General features: G+C 40.2%; 1 long non-coding RNA gene across 1 annotated transcript; it reads left to right on the forward strand.

Annotated features, from left to right (window-relative positions):
* The first annotated feature begins 6,009 nt into the window (after nt 1-6,009).
* On the forward strand, nt 6,010-7,520 carry LOC129738649 (uncharacterized). The gene is made up of 4 exons (XR_008735583.1): nt 6,010-6,072; nt 6,322-6,420; nt 6,482-6,775; nt 6,847-7,520. It is a non-coding gene; the product is annotated as an uncharacterized LOC129738649 (long non-coding RNA).
* The last annotated feature ends 2,805 nt before the right edge of the window (nt 7,521-10,325 follow it).

A 10,325-nucleotide genomic window follows, 5' to 3' on the forward strand; every position in this document is an offset into this window, starting at 1 on the left:
TGAAATCATTGAAAGTCAGTTGAAATTCCCACAATATGGTCATTGGGTAAAATGGCTTAATCAGTTTAAGTGGAATTTCTCTATCAGATCATCTTGAAATCCAAGATGGCGACTTTCGCAGAACCTTAAAATGCTGCAAATAACTAAAAATAGCATGAAACCCCCACAATATGGGTATTGGCTAAAGGGCTAACCTAGAAGAAGTCAAATTTCGCTATCAGGTGCATCTCGAAATCCAAGATAACGGCTTTCACTGATCTTTAAAATGCTGTTAAACACTGAAAATTGCATGAAACTACCACAATATGGGCGTTGCCTTTCACACAACGAGTAGAAAGCGAAGTTTTCTATCAAACGACATCTTGAAATACAAGATGGCGGCTTCCACTGAGCTTTAAAATTCTAAAAATGACTAGAAACCGCACGAAAGCTTTACAATATTGGTATTCGTTGAAAGGGATAAACTAGAAGAACCAGACCCTGATTGTTTTTGGCAACCCGCTCGATCATTTTGTGTTGTCAAAACGAACGATTTTTTCCCAACTTTGTTTTTACTTAGTACTACATTTTTTATCATATTTTTGATGCATTTAGCACTTTTCGTGTTTTGTCGATAGTTTTTGTTTTTTGCCATATTTGTTATTTATGTAATTGTATTATGTCTATCATGCTAATATGTCTAAATTGTATTGGTCCTATTATAGCGAAAACTATAAAGTAATGTTGTTTCTGTTATTTGTTTGATTTAGGGAAATGTGCCAAAATCGGATGTTGCCAAAAACGATCGGGGTCTTTATTGTGGTTGTTTTGTGCGATTTTGAGTAACTTACAGCATTTCAGAGTAAAGCGAAAAGAGAAAATCGACTACTACTCGTTTAGCCCTTTCACACAATACCAATATTGTTGGGGTTTCATACGATTATAAGTCATATACAACATTTTAAAGTTCAGCGGAAACCGCCATCTTGAATTTGGATGGCGTCAAATAACGAAATTCGACTTTTACTGGTTCATCTCTTTCAACTAATACCCATATTGTAAGGTTGAGGGGATTTTCAGTCATTTACAGTATTTTCAAGTTGAGTGGTAGCCGCCATCTTGGAATTTAAGATGGCAACGAACAACGAAATTCGACTTCTACTCGTTTATTACTTTCACCTGATAACAATATTGTGAAGGTTTCATGATATTTTCAGTTATTTACAACTTTGAAAATAAAAGCTGAAGCCGCCATCTTGTATTAATGATGGCGTCAAGCAACAAATTTTGTTCCTCCTATTTGAACCCTTTCACTCAATACTCATATTGTAGAGTTATTCATTCCACTTCCGGTAATTCGATGTTTTCATAGATTTTTATAATTTATTATCATTTTAACTCAAAATCAACACACAGAACTTATCAAAAATGTGTAAAAATGGGAATTCCAATTCAAATATGTGCTTTCTAATCTGAGCGTGTCCTGTTTTGACATCTTGATCGAGAACTGTCATTAAGTTTTATGGCGGTTTAATAATCAGGCACTGAGTGCTATTATAGAACATGCAAAAGAAAGCTTGGAGCAAACTTCTAAGTTTGTGCTTTATTATAGTTCAAACATGGCATTCCTTTCTGGATAACTAAAACAGTATGATTAATGGAAGATTTATGAGCGTTTTCAAAACTATCTGAAAACAGATGGTCGATTTAAGAATATAAGCATTTTGCATGACCATAATAAAACCGTCATAAAACGAATGCACAAAAAAAGCCATAATAAAACCATAATAAAACATCGAAATGCTAGTTGGCTTGATCTGTGTTACTTGGGAAGGCAGTTAAACGAGCTTGTAGACGAGACTAGAGAGCCTGGACCAACTCCCTAGCCGAAGAGGGAGAAAGAGCCTCCGCCAATGGAGATATCCGATTACTTTATGACATTTCTCGCCGCCTCAGTGGTGCAAGGACTAATGCAAGAATGCCTCTGAAAGACCGAGCAGGTCAGTTATTGACCGATCGAACAGATCAGCCCAAACGATGAACTGAGCACATTGAACAACTCTTCCGAGTCACGAATAACGATGGCCAACAGAACCCGCAGCTCGAAGCGCCAACAGTAAGCCGCATAAATGGCGTCAACTCGGAAGCGACAAGCTGGATTCCTATCCGGACGATCATGTGTGGACCACATCATAACGCTACGAATCATACTGGAACAAACCAACAAATTCCAGGACTCTCTTCTGCTGGTGTTCGTTGATTTCGAAAAAGCATTCGACCGACTTAACCATGAAAACATCTGGGCGGCTCTGAGGCGACGAGGAGTCCCAGAGAAATTAGTTCATCTCATCGAAGCACAATACGAGGCATTTTCGTGCAAGGTCTTGCACGATGGTGTCTTGTCCGAACCAATCCCGGTAACTGCTGGAGTGAGACAAAGATGTATCTTATCACCGCTACTACTACTGCAGAGCAAACTCGACGACCTCACCGAAAGTTCCGAGGCAACAGGTCTCAAAGTCAATGTCGGAAAGACCAAGTCGATGAAGATCAACACAGGAAATCTCTCCAGTTTCATGGTAGCTGGGCAACAAGTTGAGAAAGTGGAGTGCTTCCAGTATCTTGGTAGCCAAATAACGCCTGATGGTGGTACCAGGAAAGACATCGAAACCCGGATCAGAAAGGCCCGATTTGCGTTTGCGAGTCTCCGAAACATCTCGAATGAGGAACTACATCGCCGGTGTCATCAAAGGGCGCTAGAAATCGAGATTCGGGAACGTAAGTGGAGATGGATTGGGCACACGGTGCGAAAAGATGAAAACGCCCAGCAAACATTTTTGTAGGTATATTTCTCAACAACTTCGGTATACGTTTCATATACATTATAAAATGATCGTATTTAACTTGAAAAAAAACAGCATTTACCTACCAGAGTGGAGGCAATGTACATACATAGGAAGAATGCAAGAGAGTACAAGTTTTTTCCTCTCAGTGCATGCAAATCGTTGCCAGCGACAATATTTGCTGCTTCTGTCATTGGGCAATTCTTGCAAATACACCATCTGGTTTTTATCAATCTGATTGCACGGCTGGTCGCAGAGAGAACATCAAAGCTGAAGTGAGAAGTAAGCGACTGTGCAGCTCCCAGTAGTGCATAAAATTGTGCTAGCACAAAACCAATTACAGCCCAGTAAGCGCGTCCTCTCAGAAATCGACAGAGCATGCAAAAAATTGAGAGTTGAGTCACCGAACTTAGAATAATACGGTTAACTTCGGCGACACTCCAAGAACGCAAATATTTTCATTCGGTTTGTCCTGCCGAGATACCTAGAGGCAACAAATACGAATACGTACATGCGAAATCAGTTTGAATCGTACACTCATACGGTGTGGTCGCATTTTGTCCCCGTGTCCCGTGTGTGCTTTCAATCGTAGCTGTCGACTTCTCAGGCAGGCGAACACGCGTCTCAAAGGGAAACATACAAACACGATTCGGATTGTGTTCGTTTGTTTCTCTGGAGGGCGTGTCTTAGCTTAATTCATGGCACTCACCCAAGGCACGCGTATGGTGTGTTCCTCTCTAACGATGTGATGATGCAAAATCGCTATAGAGATCGTTACGATCCCTCTGGCGATTTGAGTTACCTCTCTGCCGATTCAAATTTACCGGGAGTGGCTGCCCAGTAAACATGAATCGGCAGAGAGGTAACTCAAATCGCCAAAGGGATCGTAACGATCTCTCTGGCGATTTTGCATCATCACATCGGCAGAGAGGAACACACCATATGCGTGTCTCGGGTGAGTGCTACGATATCTGAGTAGAAATGCTTAGACCCGCCCCAAGAAAGCACGATCCGAATTGTGCTCGAGTGTTCCTATCGTGGTGTGTGTGTTCGGCTCAGATCCACCGACGCTTGCCGAATGATTTCCGTAGCAGTGGTGTAGATTTGATAAAGGGCATAAAAAACGCAATTTCCCAAATTAATGCTTTATTGGGTTAAGCCTTTCTGAAACCGTTACCCGCATTTTTTTTTGTTTGTATTGTCAATTGCATGAATTTTTAGACTATTGAGAGAATCTGATTTGACAGGTAACAATTCCGCACTCACTAACACCATCACATTCTTTATATAAACTATCATGTGCTAAAAGTTGAAAAGGGACTATATGAAAAAAGGAGCAACATCAGAGTTCAGTTACTTCATATGATTTCTACCAAAAACTTCATACCGTCAAACGGGGCAACATGCAAAAGCAGGGTTAGATGCAACATTTGTATACCACAACACTCATTCAATTTTTATTTCAATATACTGTAATAAAGTTATCATTCAATGATAACAAATTGATGATGGCATAGTTTTTAACATCGTGAAGAAGTTTTTTTCAGGTTTTGAATTGTCACAAAAAATTTAAAAAATCGAGCAATAAATGTACAAAATTTTACATTTTTCGGTGTCGTAAAAAACTTTGCCTAGTATGACGGATTGGCTTAATGATATCACCTACAAACTTGATATTGCTTTCATTATCCTATACCAACACTGTTGGTGTATAAATATTTTTCGAATAATCACTAAATTTTTTTAAACAAGTATTTTTATAATTCAGTTAGCTGTCTGGGGCAAAATGCAACAAAATGCAAATCAGAACTAAATCTCATAAATCGCGTTTCCATATGCTGGGATGTGATTGTTTTGCATTATGCGTTTGTTAACATTAAAATTTCATCCATCCTAAGAATTATTTTCATGATTTAAGCTAAAAGAATATTTTGTAGAATTTTTTACCCCTAAATGTATGCAGCAGATTAACACTTTTTTCTTAAAAAAAATTTCACAGAATAAAATGGAAATTTAAGTTGAACAACACCAAACATTACTGCAAATTGTGCATTATGCGTTATGACATTACAAATGTATCAAAAACTATAAATGTTTAAACGTTTTCATTCGATTTTTCATTAATTACAGAGTTTGTTGCAACTTACCCCTTTTTCTTAGTAGGGTGATAATCGCATGTTTTTGAAAATTAAGAAGAAAATGGTGGATTCGTATCGCACCACTCGTATCAAACAGTCGCGTTTTCAAACGTCCCGATTTTCGCGAACTAAAAGTGAGTGTGATCTCGTCCAGTAAATCCGGGTATTTGTGCCGTTCGGACGGTTACAGCGGTGTTTTGTTCCGTGACATTCGTTTCCTGCCAAAATCAGGTCAAGAAGATTAATCCCAGCTCAAAGAAGGGTCGATCAATCGCCACGAGGTCCGCCGCCATTGTTTGGCGAACCAAGTGCTTCATTATCATCATCATCATCATCGAATTGGTCGTTCTCGTCCGAGACCTAGTCGAGACGTTGCGGTCATCTTTAACCAACGAGGAGGGGCCAGCGCTCGTTTGGTTGGGTTCTTCGGTTGACGTCATCCTTGAGGATCAACGCAGAACCACGTGGTTGGATCAGTCCATATACACTGGAAGAAATATTATTCCAAAAAGTGCTAAAATAATTTGTAAGTTCTTTTTTATTTCATTTTTCACTTTCTCTTTTTCTATCATATTTCCCTTTATATATATTTCGAAAATTCTGTGCTTCGCTTATATTTTGAACACGGAGGGCATTCGTGTTCCCGTTGAGAAATATGAGCGAAGGCGGGGGATTATACCCTCCAACTGGGGATGATGCGGATGTCATCTATGAAGATGAGGAGCATCTGGAGGATTCGGCGAATGCTGGTCCTTCAGATGCAAATCGTTCTCGGATGGATGACAATGTCGATTCATCCGCAGTTGAGAGTAGAGTCACCCGGCTCCGACAATATACAGAGGGCTCATCTTCCTCTGGGCCATGGGTGGTTTTCATCCGGCCCAAAGCGAACGGTAAACAGCTTAATGTGGTTCAGATCACCAAAGATCTGGCGAGGTGGCCCTCTGTAACCAGTGTTACGAAACTGCGTCCGAACAAGCTGCGCGTTGTTGTGGCTAACTGGAAAGCCGCAAATGAGATTGTGGCCAGCAAATTCGTAAACCTAGAGTACCCGCATAGTAAAAAACTGTATCACAAACAGTCCATACGATACATCTACGGACTCAGAAAAGGTGATTATCTCAGTAAACGTAGCTATAATACTGAACTTTACTTCGACAACGATAAGAACGAAACATGAACGTTCATGTATAAAAGTGACGGTATCTGAAAAGGTGAATGAATAATACGAACAATTTATTTCAAATTTATCAGAATCGTAAAATTGATCTCAAACCGTTATCCTTAGCGTTCATGCCTTCTGCCTTACTCACGTCAAAAAACTATAAATATATTTAATGATTTGATTTTTTCTCAATCAGGTATAATTTTACATAAATTCGGGTATCCTTAATCAAGAGTGTAGATTATCTCGCAGCGAAAAAAAGAAAAAAAAATCATAGCGAAGGCTACCGCTACGGGTAATATTGCGAAAATTGTTTGTTTCTCCGATGTTTCTCCAATTGGTTTCCCTTTTTACAGGTCTAGCACGAGATCTCTACCGGAGATATCCGTTCCCCTGCCCGTAGGACTTCCAGGATTGTGACAACGACGATATTTAGCCGGGCAGGAAAAAATTGAATCCGTCAACAGCAGCAAGCAGCACTGCGTAAATGTGGAATATAACGCAACAACCGTTTACAGGACCCCCGGTCAGGATAAGGAAAAGAATTCGTTCGATGTGCTTGTCCGTCTTACCGGATGGCGGTGTTAATCGATTCCAAAGAGGAGGATGGAGAAGAAATAAGTCATCATCTGCCGGAAACTAAAAACACTGTGAGTCCCTGCCCCGCATTTTTGCTTATTTAGAAAAGTAATAAGTAATATCTACTGTTTTTTTATTGCAGGGAACCATTCGCAGGATCAGTAAGGCCCATTATACTGTTATTCCACGGTGTTTCCTGGCAGGATCAGGCAATTACGGTGGTGGCCTACACTGGATAAACGTAGTGAAAATTATTACAAAACCAATGATGTTTTTCTTATCGAGAGTGGATCGAATTTGTGATGTAAAATATGTGTAATTGCAATTTTAATGAAAATAAATTATAATGGGGTGGTAAAATAATGGCTTATGACAAACATTATTTATTGGAATTCTTAAACTCTAAAAACATTTGTATATGTGTGCGTGATTTATTCACACACGGTTCCGAATACCGTTTTTGTAACGTTGGAAGAACGATTTGTGAAATCTTTTCATAACTTTTACTATAAATGTTTAGATACAAGAGAACTTTAAGGAAAACTATAGCAATAACAGTTCAATGCAGAAAAAACGTTTCTGGTCGCGGCTTGTTTACATTATCTCAACTGTTTGTAGAACAGTTTCTCCATATAAGTGTTTGAACGGTTTTTAACAATTACATAACCTAACGACATATTAAAAAGACTGTGAATTCGGAATTCACACTTCAACCAATGTTTTCCACAGTTTGAATAATCGTTTGCTAAAAGTTTTTTTACGCTTAATCCAATCGTCGTTTGACTATTTCACAAATCGTATGGTTACAATTCTTATTTATGCGGGTATCACGTCTATATCCCGTCTCGAAACGTAGAGATCGAGGGCGTGATCACTGAAATGAGCCTACAGGCGGAGTACGTTAAATCCAACGGCGTTGGTAAGTTTAGGAGCCTTGATTCGACTTCGGTCGATATCTTGGATTGTCGCCAACTCCAAACTGCCACCGTCGTGAATGGAGTTAAAAAGTACTCCCCTTCTGCCTCATTTCGTGTGACCTTTGCGGGTACCGCCCTCCCTCACTACGTTTTGATTGACGGAGTTTTAAGATTACCCGTGCGACTCTTTGTGCCTCGCCCAATGGATTGCAAAAATTGCATTAAGTTGGGGCACACTGCGTCGCACTGCTGCAACAAGCCGCGGTGCCCCAAATGCGGGGAGAATCATGGGGATGGAGCGTGCTCAGCAATAGAACAGAAATGTGTCTATTGCGGGGGCTCACCTCATGAAATCTCTTCGTGTGAGGCATTTAAGAGTCGCTGGGATAACCAAAAGCGCTCTTTAAAGGAACGGTCAAGGCGGTCTTATGCCGCCATTTTAAAGGGCGCGGCGCCTCCGATCCAAACTCATTCGAGTAATATTTTTGCTGTATTGCCAGTTGACAATGTAGACACGGACACAGCCGACGAAGAACTTTCAGTTGTGTTTACTGCTAATTCCCGGAAACGTCCAAAACCAGCTCCTAAGAACACCAGAATTCCCAAAAAAATAGTCACGTTGAACCCTCCAGTCGTCGAAAGACAAAAAGCGCCAACTGTACAGAAAGAAAAACCATCTCCTCCTGGATTCCAAATGAATATTACACCTCAGTATAAACCCGAAGTAGCGGGAACTTCTAGTAGCTTCAACCCCAACGTAGTTTCACCAGAATCAACCTCCCAACCTGGACTTTTCAAGCTGTCGGATATTCTGAATGGGGTTTTTTCGTTTTTCAACGTATCAGAATCCATAAGAGGCATTGTAATCTCAATGCTTCCTATAGTAAAGACATTTTTAAAGCAATTGATGCAAACTTGGCCCCTCATTTCAGTGTTTATCTCTCTCGATGGCTAATTTACGCCCAGAGGTCGGAGATATCACTGTTTTACAGTGGAATTGTCGTAGTCTCATTCCTAAACTGGATCCGTTCAAATTTCTTATTCATGAAACTAGTTGCGATATTTTTGCCCTTTCTGAAACATGGCTTTCTTCTCAATCAAACATCACTTTCCACGATTTTAATATTATCCGTTTGGATCGCAACGATTCTTATGGAGGGGTGCTTTTGGGGATCAATAAGCGCCACTCCTTTTATAGAATCCACCTCCCTTTATCAGGAGGAATTGAAGCTGTTGCATGTCATACAACTATAAGAGGTAAGGACTTATGTGTTGTCAGTTTGTACTGGCCTCATAGAGTTGCAGTGGATCGAAGTCACCTAGAGGACCTATGCTCAGTGCTCCCTGAGCCAAGGTTGATCCTGGGTGACTTTAATTCACATGGAACTGTCTGGGGAGAACAAACTGACGATAGTCGTTCTACTCTTATTTATGACATTTGTGACAGTTTCAATTTAACAATTTTGAACACGGGTGAAAAAACACGGGTGCCTAAACCTCCTGCAAGACAAAGTGCAATTGACCTCTCACTCTGCTCAAATTCACTATCATTGGATTGCCAGTGGAAGGTAATCCCTGATCCCAATGGTAGTGACCACTTACCAATCAAAATTACAATCACCAATGGGGCCAGCACTTCAAATCAAACAAATATGGCATATGACCTTACAAGACACATCGATTGGAAAAAATATGCGGACACGATTACAACAACCATCAATTCTATGAATGTTTTACCTCCTTTGGAAGAGTATAACTTTCTCGCTTGTTTGATTCATGATAGTGCAGTTTGTGCTCAAACGAAACCCATCCCAGATTCATCTGCACGTCGAAGGCCTCCTAATCCATGGTGGGACAACCAGTGTTCCAAGCTTTATAAGGACAAATCAAAAGCATTCAAAGATTTTAGAAAACATGGAACCCTCGATCATTTTCAGACATATCTAACCCTTGAAAATCAATTAAAAAAATTGATTAAAGGGAAAAAACTGGCACATTGGCGTACATTCGTGGAGGGTTTATCACGAGAAACTTCCTTGAATACCTTGTGGAAAGTAGCACGAAACATGCGTAATCGATCTTCAACAAATGAAAGTGAGGAACATTCACATAGATGGATATTCAACTTTTCACGGAAAGTCTGTCCCGATTCCACACCGAACCAAAAAATTGTCCGGAATGTGTCCCTAGACAGGTGCGATCTGGATTCCAGCTTTTCGATGGTTGAATTCTCACTTGCTCTCCTCTCTTGCAACAATTCAGCTCCGGGAATTGATAAAATCAAGTTTAACTTGTTGAAAAACCTTCCGGATGACGCAAAATTTCGCTTGTTAAATTTATTTAATCAATTCTTGGAGCACAACATTGTTCCCCAAGAGTGGAGACAAGTTAGAGTCATTGCTATCCAAAAGCCCGGAAAACCAGCGTCTGACCCCAACTCGTACCGTCCAATAGCGATGTTGTCTTGTATTCGGAAATTGATGGAGAAAATGATTTTGTTCCGATTGGATAAATGGATGGAAACAAATGGTCTCCTTTCAGATACTCAATTTGGGTTTCGAAGGGGCAAAGGAACAAACGATTGTCTTGCTTTGCTGTCTTCAGAGATACAAATGGCGTACGCAAACCGTGAGCAAATGGCTTCAGTGTTTCTAGACATAAAGGGAGCTTTTGATGCAGTCTCAATAGAGGTTTTGTCAGACAA

Source organism: Uranotaenia lowii, chromosome 1 (assembly GCF_029784155.1).
Source record: "Uranotaenia lowii strain MFRU-FL chromosome 1, ASM2978415v1, whole genome shotgun sequence".
NCBI lineage: Eukaryota > Metazoa > Arthropoda > Insecta > Diptera > Culicidae > Uranotaenia > Uranotaenia lowii.